At 39.9% G+C, this 16,570-nt stretch overlaps 1 protein-coding gene across 2 annotated transcripts in view; it reads left to right on the top strand.

Moving 5' to 3' along the window:
* LOC134220118 (ETS-like protein pointed) overlaps positions 1–16,570 on the top strand; it is a 377,379-nt gene that overhangs the window by 81,656 nt on the left and 279,153 nt on the right. The gene's annotated exons all lie outside the window — the stretch shown is intronic.

Here is a 16,570-nt window from a genome sequence, read left to right as displayed (position 1 = left end):
CATTGACCGGATTCTTTGGTACCTTCCGATCGCTGATTGCCCAGTGAGATTAGTTTTACTGCCACATTCCTAGGCATTGCTGTGGTTTCGGAAAAGTTACTTCGAGCGCCGGGAAACGGTACGCACTTTAGTTTCCTGGAACGAGTAAGACGGAAAGGATGATCAAGTGGCTGACTACGGTTGCGGTGTTGGGCCTTCTGGTGGCGAGTGGTGCCCGAGCAGATGAGTACGACTTCTTGGAGCAGTTCAATAATGCGTTCGCCAACTATTCGGGCGAAACGGAACTTGAGTTGCAGGTGCTGCGCCAATGGAACTCGGATTTGATCGAAGAGTTTAACCGCGAGTTGCTGCTGGAGCTCGGTAGGATAGTACCGGAGATGCGGGCGGCTGACGCCGCATTCTTGGAGCAAATCTTGGCCGTCGAGGACCTTGACGAGGAGTGTCGGTATCAAGTGTTCTACTTGCGTGATGTGTATTTGCAGTTCCAAAATTCAGATATCAGATATTGTGCATATTATGCTTTCAACGGGGTGGATCAGGACTCCAAAAATCGCTTCTTCCCGTATCACAATCCATTTGCAAAGGAGAATTCGCGAGCCAGCTACCAGGTGGTTCAAACACTGGGCAGACACGCAATTTACGATGTAGAAGGACTGCAGTATGAGTTGCAAGAACAGCTGGATTACTATCGGAACCTAAGAGATGGCCAGACGGCGCATCTGTGGGAGGAAATTGCGGCGCATGCAGATACCGCTGATGTGATTTACCGACAGTTGGGCGAGTGTCGGGTTAGGATCGAGGAACTGCAGCAAGGTGACCATGACTATATCATGAACTATGTGAACAATAATTGCTTCATCAGCGGTAATGTGACCACAACTCCATTACCTGAGACAACTGTTGAGACAACTGCTCAGACAACTGATGGGACAACCGCTGAGACAACTGAAGGGACAAGTACTGAGACGACTGCTCAGACGACCGATGGGACAACCGCTGAGACAACTGAAGGGACGACTGCCGAGACGACCGAAGGAACAAGCGTTGAGACGACTGCCGAGACCACTGCTGAAACAACTGTTGAGACAACAGAAGGGACAACCGCTGAAACAACTGAAGGAACGACAGTCGAGACGACCGAAGGAACGACCGTCGAGACCACTGCTGACCCAACTGTTGATACGACAGATGAGACAACCGTGGAGACAACTTTGGAGACAACCGATGAGTCGACACCTCAGAGTATTAACTAACCGTTTCGATAAGTGAAAAAACAAATTAGTAGTTTTATAAGTTAGTATTGTATTACTAAGAATCGAAATAAAGAAATTAGGAAATGTATGAATCACTATTTGATAGCAAGTTAGAAACTCCAAGACAGATGAAAGGTTGGAGAGAGCAGTGGCGCAATCTATTCATTTGGGCTTGAAGAATAATCAATTCTAGTAGCTCGCTGAACACCAACGCCATCTGCGGTTTGCTAGCGCAATTGCAATAAGCTTTAACAAAATGCGTTATCGGCCTTATCACATCGTAGCATAGTGTGACGTTTCCGAGCTTCGTTACTGTTTGAAGCTATTTCAATCTGACGGCAATAAAAAAAATGGTGGCGCCATGCTTCCACTTCAATGTTTCCCATTATTTGTAACCTTTGGATAATTAGGAAAACTTTTAAGAAGCGTGAAAATAATTGTCATGAAAAAAAACTTTTACGGAACTAACAACCAAAGAAAACGGAAGAATTTCCTGTTGGTTTGTCCGGTTTTTACTTTCATGGAGAGAGCAAAAGTTGATGCTTCATCATTTTCAACCAAAAAAAAAAATCACAAGAAACGAATGCATTCACCCTTTGAACCGAATCTAACGACTTTGTTTCCCCATCCGCCACTTATCTTTCCGCCATCGATGATAGCCGAGCAAGACGCACCAAATTTTCGATTGGCTGCGTCCTGATTCCGCGTGATCGTTTACAGAAGGCGACCGGCGGAAGGGTTTTACAACGCACTTTAACTTAAACGGCATCGTTGTCGAAATCTCGTTTCCCCCCAAGATTAGATTAGCGGGCCAATTGTCGAAGCTTTGATGGCTTTGCCATTTTCATAGACAAAAAACGTTCGACGTTTGAGTTGAACTGATTTTTTTTTCGTTAATTTGCTAAAACTGTCTTTGATTTCATCCTATCTCAAACTCCAATTGAAGTCATTTTTGTTCAACCCGACTACCCGAACGTCCTCTCGATTTCAGTTTAAGGCAGACAATTTAATTTTTAAACTACGGTTTTGATCTATTTGTTTGCAGTGTACCAAAGAAGCACGCAGCCATTTTTTAAAAATTTGACGCTTGGATAGTTAGGGATGCCTAATTTTCCAAAAGAATCGTTTGTCACGATTTTGTTTACAAATTCAATTCTACAAAAATGTTGAATCTATTCTACAGTAAACTTGATTTTAGATTTTTTTTTTATATAATTTCAAGTTCATAAACTCTCTAACTAAATTTTATTCCATACTCGATGGTTGTATTTATTCAAAGCAACATATTTGTCGTGGCCTTACGTCCGCTTATCTGTGTTTCCTCGACTGCAATCCGGACAGTCATCGCAAAAACTGTTAAAGCTTCGCCAAACCAGCGCACGAATCAGTTCTTGACGGCGAGCTTAACGGAAAGGATGACGGGTTTCAAGTTGCTAGCTTTGGTTGCTCTACTGGCGGGACTGCTGACCAGCTCCAGTGCCGAAGAGTACGAGTTCCTAGATCGGTTCAACAATGCCTTCGCGAACTATTCGTCCGAGACGGAGCTGCAGCTGCAGACGCTGCGCCAGTGGAACTCGGACCTGATCGAGGAGTTCAACCGGGAGCTGTTGCTACAGTTCGGAAGGCTGGTACCGAAGTTGCGTGAAGGGGATGCCGCATTTCTGCAGGAGATCACGCTGGCCGATCAGATCAGTGAAACTTGTCGGAACGAAGTTCTATACCTGCGGCAGGTGTATATAGGATTCCAAAATTCGGACATCAACTATTGTGCGTATTATGCGCATTACGGTGTGGATCAGGATTCGAAGAACCGCTTCTTCCCGTACCACAATCCGTTGGCGAAGGAGAACTCCCGAGCCGTCTATCAGACGATACAAACGCTGGGCAGACGGTCGATCTACGACGTGGACGGTTTGCAGTACGAGTTGCAGGAACAGCTGGATTATTACTTGAATCTGAGAGATGGCCAGACGGAAGTGCTGTGGGAAGAAATTGCGGCCCATGCAACCGAAGCCTACAGGATCTATCAAGAGCTAGATGCGTGTCGGATAAGGGCGGAGGCTTTGCAGCAGGGTGATCATAGCTTTATCAGGACCTATCTGGATAACAACTGTTGGTACGAAGAAGCGACAACGTCTTCTTCAATCCAGGTGTGAGCATCGGAAGTCGAACATGCGAGTTAGAAATAAACAAAGTGGTCCCAAAAGCCGCGTAACGATAACACTAGAAAGAATTCCCTAAAAAATATTATCCTTTGCGGCAAACATAGAACTGGCGGTTGGGTTTGACAAGTAATTTAGCCTTCAGTTGCCGAAGATCTATGTTGCAATTTATAAAGGCGAGTCCGAGGCTAGTCTGCGAGTCCGGAACGAATTATTTCGATAATTTCTTCAGGAATGCCTTCTGTAGTTCCTCCCTGATTTTCTCGAACTGTTCCAGTAAAATTGCACCCAACGGATGTCAGATTTTCTTACAATTTCGCATAAGAACTTTCCAAAATATGAGAACTGGGCAGATGCGAAATTGCAAGAGACTTATACAAATGCTATATGAGAATATACAATTTTGCAAACTTTCCTTACAATACTTGTATAAGAAGCTTACATTTTTTAGAATAAGAATCTAACAATTCTGCATATGCTCAGTTGCCCAGAGTTTGGCAGATTCTTAAGCAGAATTGTAATGAAATCTGATAACCACTGGTTGGATTTCCATCAGATATTCCATTAGATATATCTATTTCAAACATCAAGGAATTTCGAGAATTTCTCGACTATTTCGGAAGGGGTTTCTCCAGAAGCTATTTTTTTTTCATTTTAGAAGATATTCCTTCAATATTTAATCATATTTAATTTGGCAATTTAGAAAATCGATCCCAATGCAATTCCGTAAGGTGTTTTTATTACGTATTTGCTATTTATCATTTACAGTGTAAAAGCAGTGTATTAATAATGATTTAATAATATATTTGTATCTACAAAATTTTATTTTGAAATAATAAAAAAACATTAGCGGATTTGAAATTCAATCACAGTAGGTTCGCGAAGTGTGAGCATGCTTAACAAAGCAAGCACAATTTTGTTATTCAACCGCAGTGGGCTGAGATGGGATGCGTTGCACGTCACGTGCGTCGTAAAAATATGGTTCAGTGTTCGTTTCTTGAAACGTAAGCACGCTCTTCAATTCTTGGCTTTCGATGCTATTTGTTCGCGGATAAATCGAGTGGTTCGCACGGAGGTTTGTTTGGTCAGCAATTCTGGATGATATTCCTTCGACAATTTTGCAGGGAATTCCTTTCGCAATGACGCAACGAATTGTTTTGTGATTTGCCGCGATTGCGGAAGAAGTTTTTTTTTAAACAATTTCGTGGAAAATTAAAATTTCGGAAAATATTTCTTTTACATTTCTGGACGGAATTCCTTCTGCAAATTCAAAAGCAATTATTTCTGCAAATCCGTAAAAGAAATCCTTTTGCGATTTTAGAAGGAATTATTCCTTTTACGATTAGACATGATTTTTTTTCGAATTTTAGGAAGATTCTCGTTCAACAGATTTTCAAAGGAACTCCTATGGCAATAGCGGAACAGATTCTTTCTTTAATGTCGGAAGAAATTCTAGAAAGAATTCCTCTTACAGTTTGGAATAAATTCCTTCTTCAATTTGGAAACGAATGACTTTTGAAATCCCTGGAGGAATATATGATTTGCAAATTCTTTATTGAGGCATTTTTTGAATGATTGTGAAAGATTTCCTGCTTTAATATTTTTGCAATTTTGAAAGTAATTTCTTTTTCTTTATGAAAGGTATTCTATTAGCGTTTTCAATAGATTTTTTTGCATTTCTGGAAAAAGCTTCTTCTGCGAATTTTGAAGGAATTGATTCTTTGATAGAAATTCTTTCTGTAATTTTGAAAAGAATTTGTTTCGCACTTTTATAATTCAGACAGGAGTTCTTTTTATGATTCTGAACCAAATTTCTTCTGCAAATAGGGAAGCAGTCTCTTTGGATGTTTTAAAATGATTTTTTTTTGTAATTTCTAAAAGAATACTTTCAGCCGATCTGAAACACTTCTTGCAATTTTGGAACAAATTCCTTCGGCAATTTTGGAAGGAATTTATTTCGTAATCTTTGAAGGAATTCGTTTTCTAATTTGTGATGTAATGCCTGCTACGATCCCGGAAGGAGTTCTTTCAATAAGTCCGGAAGAAAAGTCTTCTGCAATTTTGGTATTTCGATCACAATTCTGCAAGGAATTCTTTCTAACATCTCGAAGAAATTCTTTTATGGTTTTCGGATGGAATGCCTTCTAGATTGTTTGATTTGTTTGATTGATTGATTGTTTTTTCTGTATTTTTGGAACGAATTTTTTCTGCATTTTTTAAGTAATTCGTTCAACAAGTTTTGAAGCAAGAAGCAAGAGGCTCGAAAGCCTCTTCTCAAGAGGCTCGGAAGCCTCCTCTCAAGAGGCTCGGAAGCCTCCTCTTAAGAGGCTCGGAAGCCTCCTCTCAAGAGGCTCGGAAGCCTCCTCTCAAGAGGCTCGGAAGCCTCCTTTCAAGAGCTGGAAGCCTCCTTCAAGAGGCTCAGGAAGCCTCCCTTTCAAGAGGCCTGGAAGCCTCCTTTCAAGAGGCTCAGAAGCCTCCTTTCAAGAGGCTCGGAAGCCTCCTTCAAGAGGCCTGGAAGCCTCCTTTCAAGAGGCCTGGAAGCCTCCTTTCAAGAGGCTCAGAAGCCTCCTTCAAGAGGCTCAGGCCTCCTTTCAAGAGGCTCGGAAGCCTCCTTTCAAGAGGCTCAGAAGCCTCCTTTCAAGAGGCTCAGGAAGCCTCCTTTCAAGAGGCTCAGGCCTCCTTTCAAGAGGCTCGGAAGCCTCCTTCAAGAGGCTCGGAAGCCTCCTTTCAAGAGGCCCGGAAGCCTCCTTTCAAGAGGCTCAGAAGCCTCCTTTCAAGAGGCTCAGCCTCCTTTCAAGAGGCTCAGGCCTCCTTTCAAGAGGCTCGAAGCCTCCTTCAAGAGGCTCGGAAGCCTCCTTTCAAGAGGCCTGGAAGCCTCCTTTCAAGAGGCTCAGAGCCTCCTTTCAAGAGGCTCAGAAGCCTCCTTTCAAGAGGCCTGGAAGCCTCCTTTCAAGAGGCCTGGAAGCCTCCTTCAAGAGGCCTCAGAAGCCCTCCTTTCAAGAGGCTCAGCCTCCTTTCAAGAGGCTCAGAAGCCTCCTTTCAAGAGGCTCAGGAAGCCTCCTTTCCAAGAGGCTCAAGCCTCCTTTCAAGAGGCTCAAGCCTCCTTCAAGAGGCTCAGGAAGCCTCCTTTCAAGAGGCTCAGCCTCCTTTCAAGGCTCCTGGAAGCCTCCTTTCAAGAGGCTCGGAAGCCTCCTTTCAAGAGGCTCAAGCCTCCTTTCAAGAGGCTCAGAAGCCTCCTTTCAAGAGGCTCAGGAAGCCTCCCTTTCAAGAGGCCTCAGGAAGCCTCCTTTCAAGAGGCCCAGGCCTCCTTTCAAGAGGCCTGGAAGCCTCCTTTCAAGAGGCTCAGAGCCTCCTTTCAAGAGGCCTGGAAGCCTCCTTTCAAGAGGCCTGGAAGCCTCCTTTCAAGAGGCTCAGAAGCCTCCTTCAAGAGGCCTGGAAGCCTCCTTTCAAGAGGCCTGGAAGCCTCCTTTCAAGAGGCTCAAGCCTCCTTTCAAGAGGCTCAGAAGCCTCCTTTCAAGAGGCCTGGAAGCCTCCTTTCAAGAGGCTCGGAAGCCTCCTTTCAAGAGGCTCGGAAGCCTCCTCTCAAGAGGCTCGGAAGCCTCATCTCAAGAGGCTTGGAAGCCTCCTCTCAAGAGGCTCGGAAGCCTCCTCTCAAGAGGCTCGGAAGCCTCCTCTCAAGAGGCTCGGAAGCCTCCTCTCAAGAGGTTCGGAAGCCGCTTTTCAAGGGTCTCGGAAGCCTCTTTTCAAGAGTCTCGGAAGCCTTCTTAAAAGGGTTAGAAGCCTTCTTTCAAAAAGCTCGAAAGGTTTCTTGGATAAGAATCTGAAAGCTTCTTTCAAGATGTTTGGAAAGCTCCTTCCAAAAAGCTCGTAAGCCTTCTCTCAAGAGGCTAGGAAGCCTACTTTCAAGAGGCTCGGATACCTACTTTCAACTGGTTAGAAAGCATCGCTTCCAGAACTTCGGAATTCTTCTTTCAAGATGCTTGGAAGCATTTTTTTAAGAGTCTCAGAAGCGTCCTTTTAAGATGCAAAGGAAACCCTCTTTTTAAGTGGCTCGAAAGCCGCCATTGAAGGGGCTCAGAAGCCATTCTACAAGAGGCTCAGAAGCCTCATATCGAGATAGGGATGAATGACCGCCTGAGTTAATATCCCTCAAAAACAAACCATCATCATCACCTCATATCGAGAGACGCGGATGCCTTTTTTCATGAGGGGGTACCTCAATTAATGCAAAAGTTCGAAAGGGTACCTCTCAAGAAAAAGGTTGAGAACCGCTGCTCTATGCTATTCCGGGCAGAGCCATTCAACAGTTCCGGAAGAAATGCCCTCAGAAATTCAGGAAGAAATTCCTTCAGCTATCTTGGAATTGATTCCTTTTTTGCGATTTCGACGCAATGGATCAATCAAGGTAACTCATTTTGCACTCACCGCATCAAAACAACGGCGCCATTGTATACGCATATTTCTATTCGTGTGTGTTTGACAGAACATGTCTACGGTGGCGCGATCTGCTCATTTCATAGCGGCAGTTTTTGCTTATTGATTGGTCCATTTTGGAAGGTTTTTTTTATTTCAGAAGGAAAAGAAATACTTTTTCGAATTCTACAATTTCAAATGCATTTTTTTGCTACTTGAGGAGGAATTCCTTTTTGTGATTTCGGAAGGATTTTTTTTCTATTACGGAAGAAATTCCTATTTAAGTTTTAAAAGGTATTTCTTATGCGGTTAATGAAGGAATTTCGTCTGCAATTCTGGAAAGCATTCCTTTTCAAATTTAGAGAATTCTGCAGGTTCGGAAACATTCCTTTTTTTTGTTATTTCGAAAGGAATTCTTTATGAAGGTTAGAAGAAATTTCTGTTGCGTTTCACAAGGAATACTTTTTTCATTTCCACACTCTCAGAAGTATGTTTTTTTGTTTATCTTTTGCTATTCCAGAATGAATTACTTTTCAATTTCGAAAGTTTCATCTGCAATTTATGAAAGAAATTCTAGAACGCATTTCTTCTGAAATTTTGGAAATAATTCCTCAAATTATGGAAAGTATTCCTTTTCGGAAGCAATTCTTTTTTCCAATTTCGGAAAGAAAATTTTTCTGTAATTTTGGAAAGTATTTTTTTTTTAATTTCGGAAGGAATTATTTTTCAAGTCTCAAAAGGAGCTTTTTGCGATTTACGAAGGAATTTCGTCAGCAATTCTGGAAGACATTCTTTCTCTAATTTTAAAAATTCTTCCTTCTGCAGTTTCAGAAAGAATTTTTTTTTTCTGGATGGATTTTTGATTTACTTTTGTGATTCCAAAGGATAAAGCTTTTCAATTCTACAATTTCGAATGCATTTTTTGCAACTTCGTTAGGAATTCCTTTTTAAGTTTTAGGAGAAATTTCTTTTGCAATAAATGAAGGTTTTCGTCTGTAATTCTGGAAGGCACGCCTCAAATTTTGAAAACTCTTGCGTTTGCAGTTTCGAAAACATTTTTTTTGTAATTTTGAAAGGAATTCTTCCTGCATTTTCAGAAGAAATTTCTTTTGCGATCCCAAAGGAATACTTTTTCCATTTATACAATTTCAAAAGCATTTTTTTTTGTAACTTCGGATGGAAATCTTTGTTGCGATTTCGGAGGGAACTCTTTCCTCAATTTTGCTATTCCAGAATAAATTCCTTTTCAATTCCAATTTCGGAAACAATTCTTTTTATGGAAGGATATTTTCTGCAATATCAAAAGGAATTCCTCTTGCGATTTCTAAGGAATACTTTTTCCAATTCTACAATTTAAAAACCTTTTTTTACCAAATCCGGAAGGAATTCATTTTTACCCTGCAAAGCTATTTCTTTTGCAATTAATGAAAAATCTCATCTGTAATTCTGGAAGGCATTCCTTCTCACATATCTTTTGTCATTCCAGAATGAATTTCTTATCAACTTTTGAAAGGAGTTTCTTCTGTAATTTATGAAGGAATTCCGGAAAGTATTCCCTCTGCTATTTCGGAAGCAATGTTTTGTTTTCAATTTCGGATAGAATTTCTTGTTGTGATTATTATTTCAAGGAATTATTTCTGTAATTTCGGAGACACTTTTTAATATTAATTTCGGAAGATTTTTTTTTTAATTTTCAAAAGGAATTTTGCCTGTATTTTGGGAAGGAATTCCTTCTCAAATATTGAAAACTCTTGCATTTGCAGTTTCGAAAACAATTTTAAAATAATTTTGTAAGGAGTTCTTTCTGCAGTTTCAGAAGAAATTTCTTTTGCGATCCCAAAGGAATACTTTTTCCATTTCCACAATTTCAATAGAATTTTTTTTGCAACTTCGGATGGCAATCTTTTTTGCGATTTTGGAAGGAACTCTTCTCTCAATTCCGGAAGGAATATCTTTTGCTATTCCAGAACAAATTGCTTTTCAACTTTTGAAAGGAGTTTCATATGCAATTTATGAAGGAATTTCTTGAAAGCATTTCTTCTGCAATTTTGGAAATAATTCCTCAAATTACGGAAAATATTCCTTCTGCAATTTCGGAAACAATTCTTTTTTTCAATTTCGGAAGGGATTCTTCCTTTAATTTTGGAAGGTCTTTTTTCAATTTCGGAAGGAATTCATTTTCATTCAACTCTGGGAGACATTCTTTCTCAAATTTTGAAAATTATTCTTTCTTTTGCTATTTCGGAAACAGTTTTTTTCATGGAAGGATTTTTTCTGCAATTTCAAAAGGAATTCCTCTTGCGATTCCTAAGAAATACTTTTTCCAATTCTACAATTTCAAAAACATTTTTGTTTTGTCAATTTCGGAAGGAATTCATTTTTAATCTTGCAAAGTTATTTCTTTTGCATTTAATGAAAAATCTCATCTGTATTTCTGGAAGGCATTCCTTCTCAAATATCTTTTGTTATTCTAGAATGAATTCCTTATCAATTTTTGAAAGGAGTTTCTTCTATAATTTATGAAGGAATTTCAGGAAGATATATTATGCAATTTTGGAAATAATTCCTACTCCAATTACGGAACGTATTCCCTCTGCTTCTCCGCATGCTATTTATTGTTTTTCAAAATTCGGAAGGAATTTCTTTTTAAATTTAAAAACGAATATTATCTACAATTTAGGAAGGAATTCCTACTCAAATTTTGAAAATTCTTCCTCCTGCATTTTTAGAAACAATTCTTTTTTGTAATTTTGAGAGGAATTCATTCTGCAATTTCAGAAGGAATTCCCTTTTGCGATTCCAAAGGAATACTTTTTCCAATTCCACAATTTCAAAAGTAATTTTGTTTTGCACCTTCGGAAGGAATTCCTTTTCGTGATCTCAGAAGAAATTCCTTTTTAGGTTTTAGAAGGAATTTCTTGTGCAATTCTGCATTTCTTGAAGGCACTACTTCTAAAATTTCAAAAATTCTTTCGTTTCAGAAACAATGTTTTTGTTGTTGTTTTGAGAGGAATTCTTTCTGCAGTTTGAAAAGAAATTTATTATGCGATACCAAATTTGGAAGGAATACTTTTGCCATTTCAGAAGGAATTCTTTTTCAACTTTCAAACTTCTTCTGCAATTTGGAAAGGTGTTCCTTCTGCAATTTTGGAAATATTTCTTTCCGCAATTTCGGATGCATTTCCTTTTTGTACTTTGTAAATTGTTTAAACTTTCTGCAATTTTGGAAGGCATTTCGCAATTCCGGAAGTAATTTCTGCTGCAATCTCGGAATGAATTTATTTTCAATTCTTTTTTGCGATTCCGGATGAAGTTTCTTTCTGCTATGTTCGATAAAATTTGTTTTTCAATCTCTAACGGAATTTTCTTTTAACCTTTGACAGGAATTTCTATTTCTGTTTATGAAGAAATTCCTTCTGCGATCCTTCTGAGGGACTCCTCAACTTCATCTGGAAATTTGTGTTAGCAAATGCAAATGGATTTATTTTGAAATTTCAAAATGATTTTTTTTTAATTTGAGATCTGCTACGATTATTGAAGGATTTAGTTTAGCATTTTCGAATTAAATTTTGTTTGAATTCTAGATGGAAAAACTTACTTCTGTAATTTCAGATCTGCAATGACAGAAGGATTTTCGTTTCCGATTCTGGATAAGATTCCTTTTGGAATTGCAGAAGGTTTTCTTTTTGGAATCCCGAACCGAGTTCATTCTACAATTCCGAATGCAATTTCAGAAGGAATTCTTTCAAAAATTCTGGACGTGATTTCGGAAAAAAAATCAGAAGGTACTATTAATGCAATTTCGGAAGAATTCGTTTTACAAGTTCGGATATTTTTTCTTAATTGTTTGGGAAATTTCTTTTGCAATTCCAGAGCAAAATCCTTTTGTAAAATTCATTCTGATTTTCCCAACATTTTTCGGAAGAAATTTTTTCAAAAGTTCTTAAGGAATTACTTTTGCGAGTTCTGATTTTTTAATAATTCCAGAAAAAAAAATTCTCTGCTTTCAGATGAAAATCCTTTTGAAATATGAGAAGTAATGCATTCTGCGATTTCGGATGGAGTTTCATGAATAGTTCGAGAAGTATTTCCTTTTTGAAGTTTCAAAAGGAATTCCTTTAGATATTTTGGAAAAAAATTTTTTTTAACATTTGAAAGGAATTTTATGAAGGAATTCTTCCTGCAATCCCGAAAAGTTGGTAATTTCGGAAATTCTTTCTGCAGCTTCGTATAATTGCACAATATCGAAACCATTGTTTTTGCAATTGCGGGAGAGTTCATACTGCACACTATTTTTTTTGCCTTTTTTGAAGAATTTTCTTTTGCGATTCTCAAGGAACTTCCTTCCGCAATTCCGAAAGGAACGAATTTTTATTTCCAAAAGGACTGCTTCTTGTAATCTAAAAAGTATTTTCGTTTCCAATTCTGGAAGCTATTTCGAAGATCGTGTTTTTGTAGTAGTTTTGGAAGAAATTCTGCAATTGTGGAAGGCATTTATTTTGCAATTGGTAAAAAATTCCTTCTGCAAGTTCAGTTCTTTTTCTATAATTCGGGGAGAAATGCCTTCTGCGACTTGGAGTCTGGAAGGACTTGTTTCAGAAATTTCGGAAGAAATTCATTCGGCAATTTCGAAAAGGATTTCTTTTGTAATTATCATTTCTCGTTAAAAAGCATTTTCAAAATCGATTCTTTAACTTATTACGAACCAATTTTTCCATTACGTCTCCGTATATTTTTTAAAACGCTGTATTTTTGGCAAAACATTTACTTGATTTTGGACCAACACCTGACCAATTCTTCACCCGATTCACACTTTCAGCTCTTTTTCGTATTTTATTTTCGATATTTTTAATAGATAAAATATGTGTTATTTGGGAAAATTGACCTTAAATTAATCAAAGAATCGCCTATTCCCGAATTTATTCCAGGATTTCTGAAAGAACCTCAGACGGCAAATTATGAAAGGATTTTGTTTGATGTTGGTCCAGACCTTTATTCCTGATAAGTATTCGGAAAACCATATTAAATGAAATATTATCTCTATTTTTGTTTTCCCCTAAGCTATTCATTTTATTTATCGCTAAATCACATCAAAGTATTTTGTCGATCATAAAACAATTCCCAAAACTAGCAACACTGCTTATCGCACCGGGTAATCCCCAACAATTACACAACTACGGTACGATGCACTCGCCGCCGCCGTTCGGAACCAATCGAGAAATCTACGATTACTTCTGGTATGCTTGCCCGCTTATCTTTACGACAGCCAAAACACGGAATGACGTGCGCAAATCCGACGAAATCGGCGTCCTGATGCACCCGCGGACCCCGAATCCGCTGCCCACCGAATTCAAATCCGTCGTAAATGATTTACAATGGGTCTTTTTTTAGCCCAAAACTCGTTCCGCACCAGATTAGATTGGGGTGTGAATATGTTAATATAGACTTTCGACAGGTTTGCAATTTTCACAGACAAAATGACGATATTTTGGGGTTATGAATTGAGAGGAAATGTCCTTTCAGTTCACATTGAGGTTTGATTAAAGCGTTGAAAGATGTTTCTCGTCAAACCTTATTCTCGTTTTTAAATTTTTCTTAAAAAAAAAACAAAAAATATTAGTTTACAAGAAATAGGCGCATTCACAAAATTCTTTTTCTGATGTGTACTGATTTTGTTACAATTTTTTCAAATACTAAACTGTAGTACAGAATAAGAAATAAAAAATAAATGATGCATTTTGAGCATCCCTAAAAATGATTTTTTGCACTGGGTGTAACATAGGGGTGCTCGAAATTTTGGCAAAATTGGCAAGAAGTTCGTTTTCGGCAACAAAACGGGAATCACTGGAAATGTAAATTTTAAACAAGTCAGGACAGTATAACAGAAAGAAAAAATATCGAACTTGGACTATCGTGGGTTTTCATACTAAAGATTTGCAAAGATCTTGACGTGATTTGTCATTAAACGACGCCATTTAGTAAACATTTTTCCCCAGAAAAAAAACGTCTCCTTGTCTGTGGTTGCACTGCTGCATTCCATTCATTCCTTGCAGTGGTTGTTAAAGGCATCGGCAAGCGCAGCCCGAAGCAGTTTTCCGGATTGCGCTCAACGGGACAGATCATGGGTTTGAAGTTGCTGACTGTGACAGCGGTACTGGCAGCGGCCCTTCTCAACGGCAGCACGGCCTTTGAGTACGACTTTTTGGAACGGTTCAACAATGTCTTTGGCAACTATTCGGCCGAAACGGAACCGATCATTCAGAACCTGCGCCGATGGAACTCCGATGTGATCGAGGAGTTCAACCGGGAACTGTTACTACAGTTCGCTAGGTTGGTAACGGCTTCGAGGGCTGCCGACGCTGCCTTTTTGCAGGAGATCACCCTGACCGATGACCTTGACGAGGATTGCCTGGAGGAAGTATTGTGGCTGCGTCAGTTTTATTTGAACTTCCAGAACTGGGACGTACGGCTTTGTGCGTCAAGCGCGTGGTACGGGCTGAATGAGGATACGACGAATCGTTTCTTCCCGTATCACAACCCATTCGCCAGGGAGAATTCACGGGCGGTCTATCAAACGGTACAAACGCTCGGTAGACGATCTATCTACGACGTGGAAGGATTGCAGTACGAGTTGCAGGAACAGCTGGATTACTACTTGAATCTGCGGGACGGACAAACGGAGTTGCTATGGGACGAAATTGCGGCCCACGTGGATGCCGCTTACGTGATCTACTGGGAGCTGGACACATGTCGGGAATGGTCACTCTATCTACAGCAAGGGGACCATAACAACATTCGTCCTTTACTGGAGAACAACTGTTGGTATGATGTTGAATCAACTGAGGAAACAACTATTGGAACAACTACAGAAATCCAAGATGAGAGTGTGTAGTGAGTGTCATTTATACCAAAATTTAAATTTAAATAAACTATCGATAGCTGGATGGTAATGCACCGTTCCCGACAAAATTATCAATTTCTTTTTTTTTCTTAATGAGATAGTTATTTTAAATAAAAAAAACTCAAAATAGTGATAACAAGAGGAAAAGCGTTTTCGTGAACGCTCGTACAAATTATTTTGTTTGAAGGCAATTTTTTTAAAACAAATGCCTTACTGCAAATTGAAAAGTGTTCCGACATCACTGTTCGCTATTGAACATACCCCAACAATTCCAAAGCTTACGACACCAACGTAAATACACACAATTTGGAAATGATCTCTAATCTCTGGGTTCTTTTAGTGCGCCCCTTATCTGCCCATTGTTTGGGCGATGACGCGAGCAGAGGGCGTCAAATGGTTGCGTCCTGTTGCACCCGCACGCCTGATCTCGTGTTGCCTGCCAATCGGGCAAAAGCAGCGAAAAGATTTATAACGCACTTTCACGTAAGTGAAATCTGATTTTTGCGTCAGATAAGATTGCAGCGAAAATATGTCGAGCCTTGCAATATCCTCAGACAAACGAACCTAATTTGAGGAAAATATTTTCCTCGGTTTGTACAACCAGGTGCGCTACAATGAGAAGCGCACGTTACCATTTCTTGGACACAGTTATGACGGTATAAGAAAGATGTCCGAAGTCGATAGTTTGAAAGATAATCCGAAGTCGATAGTTTTGCGCCATTGTTTTGATCCACCATTAAGATTAGCTAATGATCTGACGCAATTTCTATACTGTGTCTAAGGTATATGACGTTTATTTTAGGGAAGTTCAAGTTTTCATTCAATCGATTGTGATTCATAGTGAATTACATTTCTCGACAAGTTGATTATCAGATGGGTGCAAGGTGCACGTATGATGCAATTCGAAACCAATGTTCGGTACGTCGGCTTATCTTTGGTTAAACAGCGGCACTGAATTATTCAAAACGCCACTTAAAATGCATAAAAATGGCACTGCACAAATCAGTTTTCAAGAGCAACCGCAACGAGAACGATGATTAGCCTCACGTTCCTTACTGTACTTCTGATATTCGGCGGGCTCCCAAATCACACCAAGGCCTTCGACAGTAGCGAGTACGAATTTCTGGAACGGTTCAACAACGCCTTTGCCAACTACTCGGCCGAAACGGAAACGCAGCTGCGGGATCTGCGCCGATGGAACTCGTACGTGATCGGAGAGCTCAGCCGGGAGTTGTTGCTGCAGTTCGGACAGCTGGTACCGAAGTTGCGTGCTGGTTCCGAAGCATTTTTCCAAGAGCTCACCCTCACCGACTTTGCCAGCGAAATGTGTCAAACTGAAGTGATGTATTGGCATCAGGTGTACGTGCAGGTTCAGAATTCGGACATACAGTTTTGTGCGTATTCGGCGTCGATAGGGATCGATTACGATTCTACGTACCGCTTCTTCCCGTACCACAACAGATTTGCGAGGGAGAACTCACGCGCGATCTATCAGACGATACAAACCATGGGCAGACGATCAATCTACGACGTGGACGGACTGCAGTATGAGTTGCAGGATCAGCTGAACTACTATCTGAATCTGAGAGATGGACAGACGACGGTGCTGTGGGATGAAATTGTGGCCCATGTGGATTCCGCTTACGAGATCTACCAGGAGTTGGAGGCGTGTCGAGAAAGGGCGGAGTATTTGCAGCAGTCAGACCATGATTTCCTTAGATGGTTGATAGAGAATAACTGCTGGCTAGAAGAGGTGACTACCAATGGGACAATTATTGATGTTCAAGACCCAGCAGTTAAGCGTAATCCTATACTTTTATAGTTTGTATTTCAATTAGTTC

This window comes from Armigeres subalbatus, chromosome 1, assembly GCF_024139115.2.
Source record: "Armigeres subalbatus isolate Guangzhou_Male chromosome 1, GZ_Asu_2, whole genome shotgun sequence".
NCBI lineage: Eukaryota > Metazoa > Arthropoda > Insecta > Diptera > Culicidae > Armigeres > Armigeres subalbatus.
Note: the sequence above shows the minus strand (reverse complement) of the source record. Positions and strands in the feature narration are given on the sequence as shown.